This window comes from Artemia sp. Qi Xiang Cuo, chromosome 5, assembly GCF_049724085.1.
Source record: "Artemia sp. Qi Xiang Cuo chromosome 5, ASM4972408v1, whole genome shotgun sequence".
Classification (NCBI taxonomy): domain Eukaryota; kingdom Metazoa; phylum Arthropoda; class Branchiopoda; order Anostraca; family Artemiidae; genus Artemia; species Artemia sp. Qi Xiang Cuo.
This window is the reverse complement of record NC_142798.1, coordinates 41,122,444-41,139,498: the sequence shown is the minus strand read 5'-3', so window position 1 is coordinate 41,139,498 and position 17,055 is coordinate 41,122,444. Positions and strand designations below refer to the sequence as shown.

The 17,055-nt window shown below is 36.7% G+C and overlaps 1 protein-coding gene across 1 annotated transcript in view; it reads left to right on the top strand.

The window, feature by feature from the left end:
• LOC148952145 (uncharacterized) overlaps window positions 1–16,379 on the top strand; it is a 104,329-nt gene extending 87,950 nt beyond the window's left edge. Inside the window, exon 6 of the mRNA XM_089089590.1 lies at window positions 11,016–16,379. The gene's annotated coding sequence lies outside the window, so the exon portion shown is untranslated. The remainder of the gene's footprint in view (window positions 1–11,015) is intronic.
• Window positions 16,380–17,055: the final 676 nt, after the last annotated feature.

Below are 17,055 nucleotides of genomic sequence, written 5' to 3'. Positions count from 1 at the left end.
CCAGGTTTTGCTGTAACCTATAATCTCAATAGTACTAGGCTAGTTTTCACAATATGTATTTCGTCAGTTTTGGATATGTTTACATAAGAAGAAAAAGAAAATAACGTAAACTTCTGTTCAAGGAGAGTCCTAGAAGCTGCTGTATCTCGAGAGTCGTAATAATTAGCAGCACGATAATTTATGTTAGCAATTTATATTAGGTGACTCGAGAACTAGTAAAAACGCAAAAACTATCAAAAAATTTGTGTGTGCACAGTAAGTTCTAAAATTTATATTAGTGGATGTACTTGTTTTGTAGATAAAATAGTACAAACCGTTAGATAAAACTATAATTCAATACATGATTAGACAAACAGTTGTTAAAAATATAGTACCTTGAGAAAAGCAAAAGATTGTTGTACTTCTGTTTTTTATTTAGCCAGAAAAGACAAAAGTGTCGAATTTAGAACTTATATAGATGCTGGTTCCTGCGCAACTGAACTAGTTTAACTAAATTCATGTTTAAGTCAACCCCCATGCAATGCAACCCTGTTCAACCCAACCGCCATGTAATTCAACCCTCGTGCAACTTTAACCCACGCAACCCAACCCTATTTGACAACTCAAATCAACTCCATTTTGCTCAAATGTCTTTATATCAATAATAGAGGAATTTGTTTAGGGAATAGTTTACCTAAGGTATTTTGCATGGCGTTATACTTTTGATTAAGGAGGTAGATTGAAAAAAGGGTATTTTGGATAAGGTTCAGTTGGGTTTTGAGGCAGCAGATCATATATTTAGTTTTCAGACTAAATAATTATGCTAGTACTAAAAAAGGTAAGCAATACACATCACTTATAGATATTAAAGGAGCTGCTAATGAGCGTTCGTGGGCTTTTATTAATGGGAAGTTTGTTGAAGATCCAATTTGTGTTGGTTTAAGTTGAAGTGTATAGGTTTACTAGGCTGGTTGTGAGAGTTGGTAGGGAGGTTTCAATATGGTTTGAGGATATAAAGGGGTTAAACAGGGTTGCACATTGTCTCCAAAATTGTTCGCCCTGTTTATGAATTTAGTGCTGGTGTTTGTGAAAGACAAGAAGGTGCCAATGGTGAGTTTAGATATTGTATCCCTTTGCATGATGTTCTTTGCAGATGATATAGTTTTGGTTGCAGTTTCACATGGGAACCTTCGGAAATTATTTGATATTTTAGGGGATCATTTTGATTGGAAAAAGTTAGAACTTGATGTGCATCAAACTATAGTGTTAGTATTCCGCAAATGTGGTAGACTTGAGAGGATGCTTAGTTTAGTTTTAACTTAGAATTGTCCTATTTGGGAGTAAAGTTTAAGGCAAAAGGAAATTCATTTAGTAGCCGCATAGAAAGTGGGATTGAATAAGGTAAGATAAACTGTAATATGGTATTAAGAAGTCAGCTTAGGGATAATAAAAAATTCAAATAGGCCTAGTTGAAGAAGTTTTAGGGCTAAAATTCTAAATGTTATGCACTATGGATCTGGGATTTGGGGGTATGCAAAGGGGGATAGGTTAGAATAGTGCAACTAGAATATTTTAACAGGTAGTTAGGGATAAGTAAGTATACAAATAGTTTTGTAGTTAAGAGGTGCTTTAGGTTTGTTTTCTTTAAGCAGTTGTACGCTAACTGATATGGTTAGGTTTTGAGAAAAAATTTCAGAGGTACCTGAGGTGTGGGTGATGGCTTATTTGGAAATGTTGAAGTGTGGTTCAGGAAAGTTGTAACCATCTCCTGCTAAAAGTGTGTTAGGTCAGTGTGGATTAAGTCATTTGTGGTGGGATGGCTTTCGGGTTCTCTCGGTCTTAATCATAGGCAGCGCAATAGCAGTGTCTAAGTAAAGAACATTGTTGGCACAATGTATTATTTTTTTATTTTTTTTTGGTTGGTCTTAGACCAGGGCACTTCGTATCCAAGGAGCTGTCGTAGAAACTTGGAAAAGGGCTCATTTGTTTGGAAATTAGTCGAAAGTGATTGGAGGGCAACTAACCCCCCTCTTACGCCCACCATTTCCCAAAACACATCCAATCAAAATCTTGAGATAGCCATTTTGTTCAACGTAGTTGAAAGTTCTGGAATTTAGGTCATTGAGGATGACAAACCCCCACAGCCCTCAGGGCAAGGGTTGTAAGCTATGCCCTGGGGGCATATAAGGTTTTTATAGAAAGTGTTGTCGTAAAAACTTCAAAAAGGGCTCATTGAATTGGAAATAGAAAGGGCTGGTGCCCTGATTAATTGTCGAAAATAATCGCAGGGTAACTAACCCCCCTCTCATACCCACCATTTTCCCAAGTATACGCAATCAAGAGTTTGAGATATCCAGTTTTTTCAATGCAGTTAACAGTTTGGAATATTAGGTCTTTTAGGCTGAGACCCCCCTCAGAGCCCTCAGGGCAAGGGTTGCAAGTTATGCCCTGAGGGGATAGAAAGTTTATTTAGCGTTGTCATAGAAACTACAAAAAGGGCTCATTTGATTGGAAATTGAAAAGTCTATTGTCCTTTTTAATAGTCGAAAGTGATTGGAGGGCAGCTAACCCCCCTCTCACGCAAATCATTTTCCCAAACACATCCAGTCATAATTTTGAGATAGCCATTTTATTCAAAGTAGTTGGAAGTTCTGGAAATTATGTCTTTGAGGATGACAAACCACCCACATCCCTCTGGGCAAAGGTTGTGAGTTATGCATAAGGGGCATATAATGTTTTATAGAAAGCGTTCTCGTAAAAACTTCAAAAAAGGGTCATTCGATTGGAAATTGAGAGGGCTATTGTCATTTTTAATTGTTGAAAGTTATTGGAGGGAGCCCCCACACCATGCCCATCATTTCACCAAACATTTCCGATGAATATTAAGATTTTATCATTTTATTCAACGTAGTTAAAAGGTCTGGAAATCATGTCTTTGAGGATGACAACCCTCCCTCCATAGCCCTTAGGATAAGGGTCCTAAGCTATGCTCTTGGGGCATATAAGGTTTTTATAGAATGCGTTGTCGTAGAAACGTCAAAAAGGGCTCATTGAATTGGGAATTGAGAGGGCTAGTGCCCTTATTAGTAGTCAAAAGCAATTGGAGGGCGAATGCCCCCCCCCCCTACGCCCATAATTTCCCCAAACACTTCCGATTAACATTTTGATATCGCAAATTTGTTGAACGTAGTTGAAGGGTCCGGAAATTAAGTTTTTGAGTATGACAACCCCCCCCCCCCCACAGCACCCAGGACTAAGATTGTAAGTTATGCCCCGGGGGCATATAATGTTTTGATACAAAGCGTTCTCGTAAAAAACTTGAAAAAGGGGTTATTGGATTGGAAATGGAGAGGGTTATTGTCCTTTTTAATAGTCGAAAGTAATCAGAGGGAGAATCACCCCCGCACCATGCCCATCATTTCCGATCAACATTTTGATATGGCCATTTTTTTCAACGTAGTTGAAAGGTCTGGAAATTATGTCTTTGAGGATGACAACCCTCCCCACATAGCCCTCAGGACAAGGGTCCAAAGTAATGCCCTTGTGGTATATAAGGTTTTTATTGAAAGTGCTGTCATAGAAACTTCAAAAAGGGCTCATTCAAATGGAAATTGAAAGGGCTAGTGCTATTTTTAATAGTCGAAAGTGATTGGAGGGCAACTAACCCCCTCTCACGCCCACCATTTTCCCGAACTCATTCAATCAAAATTTTGAAATAGCCATTTTGTTCAACGTAGTTCAACGGTCCAGAAATTATGTCTTTGAGGATGACAAATCCCCCACAGCCCCCAGGGCAAAGGTTTTAAGTTATGCCCTGGGTGCATAAAATGTTTTTGTAGAATGCATTGTCTAGGAAACTTCAAAAAGAGCTCATTCAATTGGGAATTGAGATGGCTAGTGCCCTTATTAAGATGGCTAGTGCCCTTAGTCAAAAGCGATCGGAGGGCGAATGTGCCGCCCCCCCCCCCCCCCCGCCCATCATTTCCCCCAACTCTTCCGATTAACATTTTGATATAGCCATTCTATTAAACGTAGTTGAAGGGTCTGGAAATTATGTTTTGAGTATGACAACCCTCACAGCCATCAGGGCTAGGATTGCAAGTTATGCATTTGGGGCATATAATGTTTTTTTATAGAAAGCGTTGTCGTAAAAACATCAAAAAGCGGTCAATGGATTAGAAATTGAGAGGGTTATTGCAATTTTTAATAGTAGAAAATATTCGGAAGATAAATCCTCTCCGCCCAATGCCCATCATTTCCTCAAACTTTCCCAATCAGTATTTTTATATGGCTATATTATTCGGCGAACATAAAAGTTTTGGAAACTATGTCTTTGAAGATGACAATCCCTCCCCCATAGCCCTCAGGACAAGGGTCCTAAGTTATGCTGTTGGGGTATATAAGGTTTTTATAGAATGCGTTGTCATAGAAACTTCAAAAAGGGCTCATTGAATTGAGAATTGAGATGGCTAGTGCCCTTATTAATAGTCAAAAGCGATCGGAGGGCGAATGCCCACCCACGCCCCTCATTTCCCCAAACACTTCCGATCAACATTTTGATATAGCCATTTTGTTGAACATGGTTGAAGGGTCCGGAAATAGTGTTTTTGATTATGACAACCCCGCATAGCACACAGGGCTAAGATTGTAAGTTATGCCCTGGGGGCATATAATGTTTTTATAGAAAGCGTTCTCGTAAAAACTTAAAAAAGGGGTGATTGAATTGGAAATTGAGAGGGCTATTTTCCTTTTTCATAGTCGGAAGTATTCAGAGGGAGAATCACCCCCGCACCATGCCCATCATTTCCCCAAACATTTCCGATCAATATTTAATATAGCCATTTTTTTCAACGTAGTCGAAAGGTCTGGAAATTATGTCTTTAAGGATGACAACCCTCCCCCCATAGACCTCAGGACATTGGTCGTAAGTTATGCCCTTGGGGCATATAAGGTTTTTATAGAACGTTTTATCGTAGAAGCTTCAAAAAAGGCTCATTCGATTGGAAATTGAGAGGACTAGTGCCTTTTTTATTAGTCGAAAGTGATTGGAGGGCAACTAACCCCTCTCACGCCCACCATTTTCCCGAACATATTCAATCAAAATTCTGAGATAGTCATTTTGGTCAACGTAGTTCAAAGGTCCAGAAATTATGTCTTTGAGGATGACAAATCCCCAAGAGCCCCCAGGGCAAAGGTTGTAAGTTATGCCCTGGGGGCATAAAAGGTTTTTATAGAATGCATTGTCTAGGAAACTTCAAAAAGAGCTCATTCAATTGGGAATCGAGATGGCTAGTGCCATTAGTCAAAAGCGATCGGAGGGCGAATGCCCCTCCCCCCCACACCCATCATTTCCCCAAACACTTCCGATTAACATTTTGCTATAGCCATTCTGTTGAACGTAGTTGAAGGGTCTGGAAATTATGTTTTGAGTATGACAACCCTCACAGCCATCAGGGCTAGGATTGCAAGTTATGCATTTGGGGCATATAATGTTTTTATGAAAGCTTTGTCGTAAAAACTTCAAAAAGGGGTCATTCGATTAGAAATTGAGAGGGCTATTGTCCTGTTTAATAGTCGAAAGTAATGGGAAGGAGAATCATCCATGCGCCATGCCCATCATTTCCCCAAATTTTTCTGATAAGCATTTTGATATGGCTATTTTGTTCGACGTAGTTGAAAGGTCTGGAAATTATGTCTTTGAAGATGACAACCCTTCCTCCATTGCCCTTAGGACAAGGGTCCTAATTTATGCTGTTGGGGTATGTAAGGTTTTTATAGAATGCGTTGTCGTAGAAACTTCAAAAAGGGGAATTGAATTGGAAATTGAGATGACTAGCGCCCTTATTAATAGTCAAAAGCAATCGGAGGGTGAATGCCCCCCCCCACGCCCATCATTTCCCCAGACACTTCCGATTAACATTTTGATATAGCCAATTTGTTGGACATAGTTGAAGGGTCTGGAAATAATGTTTTTGAGTATGACAACCCCCCACAGCACACAGGGCTAAGATTGTAACGCCCTGGGGGCATATAATGTTTTTATAGAAAGCGTTCTCGTAAAAACTTAAAAAAGAGGTGATTGAATTGGAAATTGAGAGGGCTATTTTCCCTTTTTAATTGTCGAAAGTATTCAGAGGGAGAATCACCCCCGCACGATGCCCATCATTTCTCCAAACATTTCCGATCAATATTTAATATAGCCATTTTTTTCAACGTAGTCGAAAGGCCCGGAAATGATGTCTTTAAGGAGGACAAACCTCCCCCCATAGCCCTCAGAACATAGGTCCTAAGTTATGCGCTTTGGGTATAAAAAGTTTTTATAGAAAGTTTTGTCGTAGAAGCTTCAAAAAAGGCTCATTCGATTGGAAATTGAGAGACTAGTGCCTTTTTTATTTGTCAAGAGTGATCAGAGGGCAAATTCTCCCCCCCCCCTCCCCCATGCCCATCATATCCCCAGACACTTACAATCAAAATTTTGAGATAGCCCTTTTGTTCAGCGTATCAGAAAGGTCTGGAAATTACGTTTTTGAGGATAAAAAATCCCCCAAGCCCTCAGGGCAAGGGTTGTTAGCTATGCCGTGGGGACATATAAGGCTTATATACGCCCACCATTTCCCAAAACACATCCAATTAAAGTTTTGAGACAGCCATTTTGTTCAACGTAGTTGAAAGTTCTGAAAATTAGGTCATTGAGGATGATAAACCCCTGTTTATCAGTGTTTGAGGGTTGTAAGTTATGCCCTGGGGGCATATAGGGTTTTTATTGAAAGTGTTGTCCTAAAAAATTTAAACAGGGATCATTCAGTGGAATATTGAAATGGGTAGTGTCCTTTTTAATAGTTTAAAGGGACTGGATTGCAACTAATCTCCTTATCACGCTCACTATTTCCCCTAACACATACAATCCAAATTTTAAGATATCCATTTCGTTCCACGCAGTTGAAAGTTTTGGAAATTAGGTCTTTGTGGATGATAACCCTCTCAGAGCACTCGGGGCAAGGGTTGTAAGTTATGTCCCTGGGGGAATATATGGTTTTTATTGAAAGTGTTGTCGTAGAAACTTTAAAAAGGGCTCATTTGATTGGAAATTGAAAGGGTTAGTGCCCTTTTTAATAGTCGAAAGTTATTGGAGGGCAGCTGATCCCCCCCCCCCTCTCACGCCCACCATTTTCCCAACCATATCCAATCATAATTGAGATAGCCATTTTGTTCAACGTAGTTGAAAATTCTGGAAATTATGCTTTGAGGAGAACAACCCCCCACACCCCTCAGGGTAAGGGTTGTAAATTGTGCCCCTGGGGCATATAAGGTTTTTTTATAGAAAGCGCTGTTGTAGAAACTTCAAAAAGGGTTCATTCGGTTGGAAATTGAAAGTGCTAGTGCCCTTTTTAATAGTAGAAAGTGTTTGGAGGACAACTAACCCCCCTCTCACGCCAACCATTTCCCCAAACACATGCAATCCAAATTTTGAGATATCCATTTTGTTCAACGTAGTTGAGAGTAAAAGAAATTAGGTCTTTAAAGATAACTCCCCCCCCCCCCCAAAAAAAAAACCTCAGGGCAAGGATTGTAGGTCATGCCCTTGGGGCATATAAGGTTTTTATTGAAAGTGTTGTTGTACAAACCCCAAAAAGGGCTCATTCGATCGGAAACTGAAAGCGCTACTACCCTTTTTAATAGTCGAAAGTGATTGGAGGGCAACTAACCCCCTCTCATGCCCACCATTTTCCCGAACACATTCAATAAAACTTTTGAGATAGGCATTTTGTTCAACGTAATTCAATGGTCCAGAAATTATGTCTTTGAGGATGACAAATCCCCCACAGCCCCAGCGCTAAGGTTGTAAGTTATGCCCTGGGAGCATATAAGGTTTTTATAGAATGTGTTGTCGTAGAAACTTCAAGAAGGTCTCATTCAATTGGGAATTGAGATGGCTATTGCCCTTATTAATCGTCAAAAGCGATCGGAGGGCGAATGCCCCCCATGCCTATCATTTCCCCAAACACTTCCGATTAACATTTGATAGCCATTTTGTTGAACGTAGTTGAAGAATCCGAAAATTATGTTTTTGAGTATGACAACCCCCCAGAGCCCCCAGGGCTAAGATTGTAAGTTATGCCCTGGGGGCATATAATGTTTTTATAGAAATTGTTCTTGTAAAAACTTCAAAAGGGGGTCATTGGATTGGAAATTGAGCGGACTATTGTCCTTTTCAATAGTCGAAAGTAATTGGAGGGGGAATCACCCCCGCACCATGCCCATCATGTCCCCAAACATTTTCGATCAACATTTTGATATGGCCATGCCGTTCAACGTAGTTAAAAGGTCTGGAAATTATGTCTTTGAGGATGACAACCTTCCCCCCATAGCCCTCAGGACAAAGGTCCTAAGTTATGCCCTTGGGCGTATAAGGTTTTTATAGAATGCGTTGTCGTAGAAACTTCAAAAATGGCTCATTCAATTGGGAATGGAGATGCCTAGAGCACCTATTAATAGTCAAAAGCGATTGGAGGGCGAATGTCCCCTGCCCCACGCCCATCATTTCTCCAAACACTTCCGATTAACATTTTGACATAGCCATTTTGTTGAACGTAGTAGAAGGGTCCGGAAATTATGCTTTTGAGTATGACAACCCTCCCACAGCCCTCAGGGCTAAGGTTGCAAATTGTACCCTGGGGGTCTAACATGTTTTTAAAGAAAGCGTTCACGAAGAAAACTTTAAAACGAGGTCCTTGGATTGAAAATTGAGAGGGACGTTGTCTTTTTTATTAGTCGAAAGTAGTCGTAGGTATAATCATCCCCACCCCATGCCCATTATTTCCCCAAACATTTCTGATCAATATTTTGATATGGCCATTTTGTTCAACGTAGTTGAAAGGTCGGGAATTTATGTCTTTGAGGATGACAACCCTTCCCCAATAGCCCTCAGGACGAGGGTCCTAAAATATGCCCTTGGGGCACATAAGGTTTTTTCGAGAAATTTTTGTCATAGAAGCTTCAAAAAGGGCTCATTCGATTGGAAATTGAGAGGACTAGTGGCTTTTTTATTATTCGAAAGTGATCAGAGGGCAAATGCTCTCCCCCCCCCCCCATGCCCATCATTTCCCCAAACACTTACAATCAAAATTTTGAGATAGCCCTTTTGTTCAGTGTATCAGAAAGGTCTGGAAATTATGTTTTTGAGGATTAAAAAATCCCCCAAGCCCTCAGGGCAAGGGTTGTAAGTTATGCCCTGGTGACATATAAAGTTTTTATAGAAAGTGTGGTCATATAAACTTCGGAGTTGGCTCATTGGATTGGTAATCAGACGCTCTAGTGCTCTTTTTAAGAGTCAAAGTGATTGTGGGGCCCCCACACACACATACATCGTATTGTCCCGAAATGCATTTAATAGAAATTTTGACATAGCTATTCTACTGAAAATAGTCTAAATATCATATAACAAGGCTTTTGGGGTTGAAACAAACCACAGATTAGGGACAGGGGTTGTAAGTTTTGCCCAGGGGGTATTTAAGGTTTTTATGGAAGGGATGGTAGTTAGACATAAGAAGGGAGTCAGTCTTTTTCCTTTAAAAAGACTATGTCAATATAAAACGAACAGAAATTAATTAAAAAAAAACTATCCACAAAATAAGTTTTAAAAAAAGTAAAGAATTCCATTAAACCAAAATGAACAAAAATAGAATCAAATAATTTACCAAGCATACATCTACCACAAATCAGTATCAATAAATAAATGAAACCCAAAACAAACAGAAATTACAATAAAAAACTGAGTCAAACTCAAAACGAGCAGAAATTAATGAGTAGGGTTCTAAACCTCATGCTTTCTAAGAGCCAGAATATAATTTATACTTTACTGAAAAAATTCTTTTAAATGTTTTCACTTTTATAACTTTAAGAAATAAAAAATTAATTCAGATTTTAAAGAATAAATATCAGCATATGTATATTAAACTGACAATGCACATATATACAAGGCCGTACCCAGGGGTGGGGGCGGTTTGAATCCCTCCCCCCCCCCCAAATGTTTGTCTGACTCGTAAAAACGTAAAAAAATGGATATAAACAGATTTGTTATGCGTTTTTTAGGTATCAATCACCCCTGGGAAAAAAAAAAATAAACACACATCCATGATTTCTCTTCTGGCAAAAATACAAAATTCTACATTTTGCAGATAAGAGCTTTGAAGCCTCTATAGTAAGGTTCTCTGATACGCAGAATTTGATGGTGTGATTTTCATTAAGGTTTTTTGACTTTTATGGGGTGTTTCCCTCCTTTCTCAAAAATCAGGCAAGTTTTGTCAGGCGTGTAGCTTTTGATGCGTAGCAACAAACTTAATAAAACTTATATATTTGAAATCAGCATAATAAGTCGATTCTTTTGATACAGATGTTGTTATCCAAATTACTTTTTTTTTAGAGTTTCGACTACTATTCAGTCGCTTCTCCCCTTACTTACAGTTCTTTACCATGAACATTTGAATTGAACTAGTTTGACATTTGAAATTAGTAAAACTTTTCATTCCCAGGGCCCAAACACACTTAAAATTTCATGGTTGCAGCAATAGTGCTGAACGAGGGGCCTTGAAACAAGACGCTTGCAGGCTCTTCATTCCCTAGTGGACAAAAATCTGCATTAGCGAAACTTCATAATGTGAAATTAGAATAAGTTTAAAATTTATCAATTAGGTTACAGTATAACCCCAGAGCAGTGGTTCATTTGACAATGCTTATATATGTATTGATGAGCACTCTTACCATAAATCCTAATTGGAGCCATATTTTTCTTTGGGTAAGAAGAGGATTGTAAACTTTGTGCGTCCCTAAAAATATTTATTACATGATACATAACCGTAAAGTATTTTAAGTTACCGTAACTTATACTAATATCAATGAATGGAATCGCGTAAACCATACCAGTGTTATATCTCGATATCTAGACTTGCTAGAAAAAAAACATTGGTTTACTTGAATTTGGCATCCAAGAAATACCCCAAAACTACTCCAAATCTATATTTTTTTTTTTTTTTTAGGTACCAGCATGTTCCAGTATGCATAATTCACTTTTACCAGCAGACTTTTGTCGCGTTACCGACATGTTGGATTCCAGTTAGCCATGTCTACTTAGTGTGAACGGCTTTTAAACTGTTAGCATGATGTGTATGGAAAACGTTTTTTTATTGTGGAAAGTAATTAGTCGCATACTATTGTGTATTATACGAAAACCTGATTTATAGTTTGTTGTTAGTGTAGTTTTGGATTTTCATTTGCTCCAGTTTATAAATGAGTAGGCTACTTCGTGACTAACGTCTGTATCAATAATAGAAATAACAATAGTAGTATCTTCTTTACAATTATCCCCGTGCCCGGGAAAACCATGGGGTGCTAACACGATCGTCCAGGGGGGAAATGCAAATCTAATGAAAAAAGACGTGCGTAGTATTTTTGAATCCCCCTTGCTCCTCTCCAAACCCTCTGACCTGTTTACGCCTATGTTTCTAGTTATATTTTAAACGAAATAGATTATACCAGGTTTTAAAAGGGACTGAAAGTTTAATATCAGAACGGAGATTATTAGGCTGAAGTGTATGAACAGTCTTTTTTTCAGATTATTTTGCATTTGGGAAAAATTTTGTTGAGAGTTCCCCGGTTTCATGAATTTAAAGAAAGCTGTTGCATTTCATTTATGGACTGGCATTTCTTATGCCTAAACCTTTTTTTTTATGTAATTTAGCCTAACTTCCTAATAAAATTATATTTTTGCGTTATGGCTGTTGCTTCTATTTCCATAATTCTTTTTTAGTTATGATAGTTCAATTCTTTTTTTTTCTTTTTCTTTTTTAATAAAAGAAAATATAAACATGATATATGAACACTGAGTTACTGAAAATAGATTCTAGGAATTATGTTGTGTAATGGTCAAGTACTGTAGTCGTGGAAAATTTATTTCGCTGAAAATTATTCTGTTACTAAATACAAAAGAATAAAGAATTTTTTCAAGGATTGAATTCAGGATGAAAAGTAACAGGTACTCGCAATAGGCAGAACAGGCAGTTATACTGGGATTATACATATCCAACATTAAAAAGATGTTTTTCAACTGTTTTTATATAAACTTTATAGTTTGTCCATTATATCGGAAGCCCGTTATATTTAATTCTGTATCATCTATAAAAAGAAATAAGGAAATAAAAAGAGATTCTTTATTGTCATTAAGCTGAAAAATGGCTGGGCGTCACGGCTGTTAGTCAATAAGTTTACTGATTTTACAGGCTGAATGACCTTGAAATCAGATACTGGTCTATTAGAAAATGTTCATCTTTTTATATACTATTCAATTCCCAAGAAAGTGGATTGCTCCGTTTTAAGCATAAAGAGTTTAGTTTTAATAAAATAAGAGATTGAACGATACTAAGTTAAAAGACAAAAAATACACCCACGGATACCGCAAATAAAATGGGAAAATATTTCCTTGAGAAGGAATTATCATCAGTTATTAAGTTTTCATTTCCATTTCATAAGTAATTGTCAGTATGGAAGCTAAAGATTTGAAAAGGAAATATAGTAGCTAGGTATATGAGGGATAGTGAGGATATAACCTTGATTACCTTGATTTCAAAGGTGCAACTATTTTGTGAACTATAAGTGCTCTTTGAGCTTTGAAGTCGCTCTGAACGAATAACAAATTATTTAAGATCTCCGTCTAGAAAATTATTTATAAGAAAATGGATATGTTCTGACGCAATTATTTATTTTAAAAATGATTTACGACCAGAGCTGTAAATTAAAATTTCTAATGCGCTCGAATGCCGATTCTGCTTTCTTCTTCTTTCTTAGTAATTTTGGAACTGTCCAAATTTTAAAACATGCAACCATATTTCTTTAACTTAAACCTACTTCTCTTAGGCAATTATCCAAAAGTTTTGAAATATAGTTTACTTATAGTATATAGAGCCTTAATCATTAGAAAATCTCTAATTTGGCTAGAGTTTAGCTGTTTTGGATTTGAGCTGTTTTGTTATATGTGGATTTAATAAGAACTTTTTTGTGATAATTCAAAAGGAGTTACACAAAAAGTCAGGTTATATCTTATCCCCTCAAATTAAGCAACATATCTATAAGTATTTCTTTTCTCCCTAAAGGGCCTCTAATATTCTCTCTCATCGTCTTTTGAAATAGTGGAAAATTGGAGCTCCAAATATCGACACTGCTTTGCGATGTCTTAGATGCTCAAAGAAGTTCTGCTTTTAAAAACAACTGATTCTTAATAAAAGCTAAAAACCAGAAATACCTTGTCCTTTTTTTATCTCCTGTAAAATTTATTGCTTAACATTTCGTATTCTGAATTCCTGTAGAGAACTTTGAGGTCTATATTGGCACGTCTTTGAGAATCAGGCCGTTTGTGTTTTCAGGAAGAATATTAGAAATATTGGTTCATTAAAAAGGCAAATATCGCGGTGTCAAAAATTCTGTAATTGAAGGATGCAAAAGATGAAGTTAATTGTCAGGCAATTAAATAAATCAAGGAATAATCAATTTTTTGTTTGACTTCCTTTTTTGAGGGGGGGGGGGTATAAACTGTTATTTGAGATAAAAATTAATAATGACCTCCTAATATTTAATTCATCTTTTATAAAGATTTTAAAGTAGTAGACATACATATACTCTTCAACTTAATCGAAAATACTCTCTGAATTTGGCAGAAGGGCTTTGCACTGTTCGGTTTCTCGTTGATCTTTTACGAAATGCTTATCATGCCCTGGCCTAACAGGATACCTGTCCCGACTTCAGTGATAAAACGACTTCATAAATCGTTTTGTCTATAATATCTTTAAAGCAACAGCCGTAGCATAAAATAGGATAAATGTGGCGGTCAGGGAGCTCACAGGAGATTAAAAACGTAACTAATGTTGTGTGCATGACCTATACTAATTTGATTTCTTTTTGAAAGAGTGAAAAAATTTAGCTTTGGCAGACAACTTGTTTTGTAGTGGTGACTCCTTAATGTTATCAACGAATTTGTTTATTTGTATTTGAGATGCTAGTACAAAATTAAGTAGCTGCATGTTCAATAGTTTAAAAGATCCATGACTTGTTCTGTATATTAGGGCGTTCTTTGGCAATGTTTTTTGTAAGAGCTCTTTTGGCAAAATAATTTTCGAAAAAGATGTGATTTTCCCTTTCTCTATTTCAATTTGGTAAATTTTATTACTTAAAAATGGATAGTAAGTGTTATTCTAACTTAATGCCATTGCTAATGTTCTGTGCAGCTCTTTGCTGATTCTTCTATAAAGTCCTTTGAAATATTGTAGTATAGGCCTCAAGTCAACGTTATTAGCGCTGCCAGCTTAGCATAAAGTCGTAGAAATCAAGTGTTCCAAAATATCTCAATGCCTGTCTCATTTATGACATATTCCCGATTCTTACAAAGAAAATAAATGCAACAAACCTTCTTTCAGGAAAAATTGCCCATATAGTCAAGAAGATAAAAACAGTGTGATAACGCCGAGGGTTAGAAAAAAAAAAATAGTATTAAGGCCAGTCAAAAAGTAACAACGTTAGTCTTATATGCTAAGATAAATTAACGGAGTGGTAACGTTTATGTTTAATTAAGTCTAATCAAACATAAATGTAAAGGAAAGGAAATAGAATATTAGTAGAACTAGTTTAAGGTAATATTTATTGAATGGAATAGGCATCCTCGATCATGAATGAATTTGCTATCGTAGTGCAATCGTAAATTTTAAGTCATGAAATAGTAAACCAGAGATTTTGAGGGAAATTTATTCCAAGAATTGTCCATCAGATCGATGCCAAAATCAGAATTTTATTGAAATAATTGCTGATGGGGACTTTGTACCATATTTTAGCAATGTTGTCTTTACTAGTACCATATTCCAGTTCATATTCTTCCATCGCTTGGTACTATATTCCAATTCCATCATGTTTTACTGTAAAAAGTAATTGGATGAAGCTTTGGAAACTGCTGGGCCTTCTTTTTTTAAAAATATTTCTTGTAATAAGTTTATGTCTCAGCTAAAGTTAGATCCAAGAACAATTCTTTTTTTGTAATAATAGCCCGGCTTTCTTCCTCTTCTTTTGAGTGAATGGGGGCGAATAATATTTTGAACATTTTTTTAAAATAGCCAAGAATCGGCTATTGCTAGTAGTTTTAAACCACAGTTTAACAAAGATAATTTAGAGCTTTTGGTTCTGTGGAATTTATAAATCTAAATTTTTTTTTCAAAAGCTCTTAAGATATCTTGTTTTCTTTTCGAAATTTAAACTTTTTTTTTTAATAGGGCTTCCCAAGAACGTTTGATTTTATTGTACGAATAAAAAAGAGTGCTTAGCTAAATTAAGGCTTCCGGTCCGACGCACATTTTTGAGCGGAAGCATGAAGAGGGTCGATTTTATCTTACAAAAAGTAATATAAAAAAATTCAAGTTGGTCTTATGCTTTTTCTTTTCTTTAAGGAATGACGACTTCAAAATTGCACTTCCATAATATTCAGGTTAACTGCCATTGTGTGACAGATGAATAAAATAAAGGGACAATTTTGTATAGAATTTTCGATTCAATGTCGTATGTTTAGGTTTATTTTTACAATCTTAGGACAGTAATTTTTTTGCCAAAAAAGCTCTTTTTTCCAAACTTTTGATTCACTAGAAATTGAACCTTGTGCTGTTTTAGCGAAGTATTATTTTTTTTACTGTATTGTAATCTTCTTCTTTTTTTTGTCTTGTCTACATGTTTTGTGTTTTTCCAAAAGGCGATACTAACTTAGACGTATCTTTCTTGTTCTTTAAAAAAGCAATGCTATCTTTTTAAGACGCTGAAGCTTGGTTCTCACTGAATTGAAATATTCGCCAATGTATTTCACAAGGTCAAATTTTAGCTGGCATTTTAGAGAAACGACAGTAACTCTAAATGGAAAATCTGATATTTTAGTGAAACTGAACACAGACCGAAAGGATTATTTCTTTATATCTTAGATAAATGTAGAGATTTTGTTAAATATGATGATTGTGGCTGTTTTGTGGACGCCGTGTGTAATATTTAAATGATATTCAGTGAAAGGGGCCCATTAAATGCCATTTCAAATGGTCAAATTAAAAACCCTATTCTGTTTTCATTTTAGAATCTAACAATCTTTTTCACACGTTTTGATAACCACGCAATGCATCATGTAATTTCTCGTAATAGCCTTTATATTGATGTGTTTAAGAATGTTTTTCAGAAAAATTGTGTGTATTATTAATGTTCATGAGCAGCAGAAGAATTACTAGACTTGTTCCTGTTTAAAGTTTGATATTCTAAAAGATATGATATTTGCATGCGAAGTTATGATGTTAATGAAGATTGATGTTAATTTGAAATGCAGGTTGCTCGTTGAAGTCCATTGATGCAATGTTTTTGGTTGTAATTTTTGCTTAATGAGTCATGTGTTATAGCATGGGCTTATTTCGCAAGCAGGGTGTTCTGAAACACCAGAGCTAGGAGGCTAATAGTACATCCAGGCCCGGATTTACCAATAGACCCACTAGGCCCGGGCCTAGGGGCGCAATAAATTATCTTTGAGGGATTTTTTCTTAACTAAAACTGGACGATGTGATTTATAGTCAAAGTGCCAGGTGCATTCCGCCACCGCGCTGCCTATTCTCAGAAAAGTGATTTTAAAACAACACAGGAATTCCGTGGCCAGATGTCTCCCAAAACTGGCAGCTGAGAGTTTGGTATCACCTCTTTCACTACTTTTGGCTAATCAGCTGCGATCTGTTCAGTGCTTCTATCCTCAAAAATCTCGCAAAAATGGAGCGGCATAAAGGCTTAGGGCTAGAAGCGTCAAAGCTTGAATCCGGCCCTGAGTAAGTCCTAGAAACCTTGTCAAGGGCTTAATTGAAATCTAATGCTTACATTTATATTATTTCCTTTTTTGTATGTGGTTTTTTATCTTGTTAAGCTGTTAGACTACACTGGCTAGACATGCACAAACCAAAAAAAGGCAAAGAACATAACAATTTCGGCCAGTGAAATAAAATAGCACAAAAGCAGATTTTTTTTTTTTTTTTT